This window comes from Podarcis tiliguerta (genome assembly GCF_965153285.1).
Source record: "Podarcis tiliguerta genome assembly, chromosome: 12".
Classification (NCBI taxonomy): domain Eukaryota; kingdom Metazoa; phylum Chordata; class Lepidosauria; order Squamata; family Lacertidae; genus Podarcis; species Podarcis tiliguerta.
In genome coordinates this window covers 48,794,523-48,797,758 of record NC_139545.1, presented here as the reverse complement: position 1 = coordinate 48,797,758, position 3,236 = coordinate 48,794,523, and the positions used below count along the sequence as shown (strand labels likewise).

The 3,236-nt window shown below is 48.1% G+C and overlaps 1 long non-coding RNA gene across 1 annotated transcript; it reads right to left on the bottom strand.

Annotated features, from left to right (window-relative positions):
• Positions 1-374: 374 nt before the first annotated feature.
• On the bottom strand, positions 375-3,001 carry LOC310661125. Its single transcript, XR_014503747.1, has 3 exons — positions 2,760-3,001; positions 1,577-1,930; positions 375-501 (listed from the first exon to the last, which is right to left on the bottom strand). It is a non-coding gene; the product is annotated as an uncharacterized lncRNA (long non-coding RNA).
• Positions 3,002-3,236: the final 235 nt, after the last annotated feature.

Sequence of the window (3,236 nt, the reverse complement as noted above, 5' to 3'; positions counted from 1 at the left end):
CCCTTTCAGACAGACTTCTGTCAGTGGTCATAGCAGTAATTCTGCAGTGTGGTGGGTGCAGGGAAGCAGTTGGGAGAACGAAATAACAAATGGATTAAAGATTCATAGTGTGTGCCTGTTTTTTCTTTTTTTAAGGCTCTCATCATCTGAAATGCATCCAATAGAGTCCAATTAGAATCCCTCCCACATCTTTGTATGGCTTCCAAAATCTCGTTAACACCGAGCCCTGGTCAATTGTGATGGCTTTATATAATAAGATCATTGAGAAAGAATTATGCATGTGTTGCTGATGTAGAGGAAATCCAGGAAACGGCAATACATATAGCTGCCGAGGGATTGCTGCTGGCTGAATTCTTGGAAACAGAAGTCAGAGAACATTGAGAGTAATTCATTACCAAATGGACCTCATTGTCATTAGAAGGTAGTTATACATATGTAGCTGCCCTTTGTGTTTCAAGGCGGGTCTGCTTCCTGAAAAAAAGACATCTGAAGGAGCTGTTTCTGTCCGGAAGAGAAAAAGAAGCACAATTTCTGCCTGCTTCTCCAATTGGCTTCTGATGGCTATTGTTGGAAATTATTGTTTATGAGAAATCGATGGAGAAAAGATGGGTTTTCAGTATCTTTCTGGGGCAGTGGCGTAGCGTGGGTTGTCAGCACCCGGGGCAAGGCAAGTAATTTGCCCCCCTCCCGCTGCACTGTCCCTCCCCCAGATAGTCCCTCGCTCTCTCTCCGCACCGCACCGCACGCCTGGCACCCTCCCCTCCACAGTGGGCAGCGACCCGGAGGCTCGGATCGGATTCGCACAGCCAGCACTCCAGTGAGAGAGAGTGAGTGAGCCAGGTAGGGGCAGAGAGCTGCGAGTGCGAGCACGCCCCCCCCCAGATGTTGCGCCCGGTGCGGCCGGGCCCCCCTGCACCCCCCACGCTACGCCACTGTTCTGGGGGACCTGCAGTGTGGAAAGGAGGAGACAGTGGGGATCCTGGCATGGTGCAAATGCATGAATTGGCTCCACTGGTGCATTTGCACCATCGCGGGTGGCGCTGTGGGTTAAACCACAGAGCCTGGGACTTGCCGATCAGAAGGTCGGCGGTTTGAATCCCTGCGATGGGGTGAGCTCGCATTGCTCGGTACCTGCTCCTGCCAACCTAGCAGTTCGAAAGCATGTCAAAGTGCATGTAGATAAATAGGTACCACTCTGGCGGGAAGGTAAATGGTGTTTCCGTGTGCTGCTCTGGTTTGCCAGAAGTGGCTTAGTCATGCTGGCCACATGACCCGTAAAGCTGTACGCCGGCTCCCTCGGCCAATACAGCGAGATGAGCACCGCAACCCCAGAGTCAGTCACGACTGGACCTAATGGTCAGGGGTCCCTTTACCTTTAATTGCTTTGCTGCCTCTCCACTCCCAGTAAGAGACAGTGACCCACCTGCAGGGAAGCTACTGCTGTGACTGTGCTCTCCACCAGGCTTAAGCCCCTTCTGTCATCCACAAGGACAACCAGTGCTGTTTATGCCCCCACCCCACCCCAAAGAAACAGGCCAGAACCATTCTCTGGGTTGGCTGACATGCCCATGGCTACTTACTTTAAATTGCATCAGCATCAGCACCAGAGAACAGGAAGGTCACCATCAGTACCATAAAAATGGGTCAGCCTCAGCCCAGCTTCATAGGTTTCTCTGTGAGTTGCTAAGAGGAGCCTCTCCACAAAGTATTGCAGCATCACAGACGATGCCACAAGGACATCTCCACTCAAGTGTTATTCTTTTGTGAGCTTTTGATGACATTTTTTTCTAAACAAAATGAAGCTAGGCCACTCTTCTTGGATGGGAGCACAATAGGGATGATCACAGCGCTCCCTCCTTTTTCTTCCCATCTTCTTCGCTGTTGTTTGATGTTCCTTCTTAGATAGAAAGGGATTGCTGGGAACGCGCAACTAAAAAAGTAACAATCAAAACAACATATTTCTCTCTCTGCAACAAAGAGGACAGGATTATTTTATTTCAAAACTTTCAAGTGCCTCTTTGCTGATGTGCCTTAGTTCTCTTTCTTTTTAAAGCTCTCAGCAATCCTGAAAATCAGGACACACACTAGAACAAGTCAAAAGCCATTGTTTGAGAGGGTATATATGTTACTCACTTGGTGTGCTTCCTGCAAGTAAGTGACCTCCCTCTTCCTTGCATACCTTTTATGGCTCCAGCTAAATTCTCATTTTCCTGTATCAACTGGGGATATATAAAGGTCCCATTGATTGATTCAAACCATCAGTCCATCTAGGCAAGTGACCTCATGAGTAACAGCAGAGTTTAAGCTGCTAGCCAGGGGTGGCAAAGCGGGGTGGGAGGTTGTGGAGAGTCTGAGGGGCCAAATAAAAAGTCTTGGAGGGCCAAATTCAATCCAGCTTTCCCAATCTCACTGCCAGAGGACCTGAATTTGAATCACTTGGGATGTATGATCCTTGGGATCTATGATCCTTTAATGAATGCAACCCTTCAGCAAAGGCGCCATTTTTAGGATCCTGGAAGAAAGAGGATAGGTTCTTGAAAGTGCAACATTTAGTTGCCATCACTCAGCTGAATGTTGGGATTACTGCAAACATTACCTCTGGGGACAAACAGCAACCCAGGAGGTGCTGATTTTCCGCAAGAAACTAATTTATGACTCAAATCAGAAGCATGTCCCAGATTTGAGGCCACACTGCTGCTTCCCCCCCCCCCCCAAAATATAAGTGGCCAATGTAAGCATGCTTTTAAATACAGTTGTACCTTGGTTGTTGAATGCCCTGAAACTCGGACGTTTTGGCTCCCTAATGATCAAAACCCAGAAGTGACTGTTCTGGTTTTCGAATGTTCTTTTGGAAGCTAAATGTCTGACGGGGCTTCCACAGCTTCCGATTGGCTGCAGGAGCTTCCTGCAGCCAATCAGAAGCTGCAATTTGGAAGTCAAATGCTTTGGAAGTCAAACGGACTTCCGGAACGGATTTCGTTCGACTTCCAAGGTACGACTGTAAATGTAGTAGGTTTGGACCTTACTGTCAGTGGTAGAAGAAAAGACCATTATGCTAAATGTTTCTTTGCTGTGCTACAAAAGTTGGGTGCCACCCCAGCTCTCTGCCGAGTGGTAGCGAGATTCTAGGGGGTTCCAGTCACTCACACAGGGTCTGTGTTCCTTTGGAGATTTGAGACACAGTGGAGACTGTCGTAGCTTTAAGAAATTTGGTTTATTCACCTATTTACAACTTC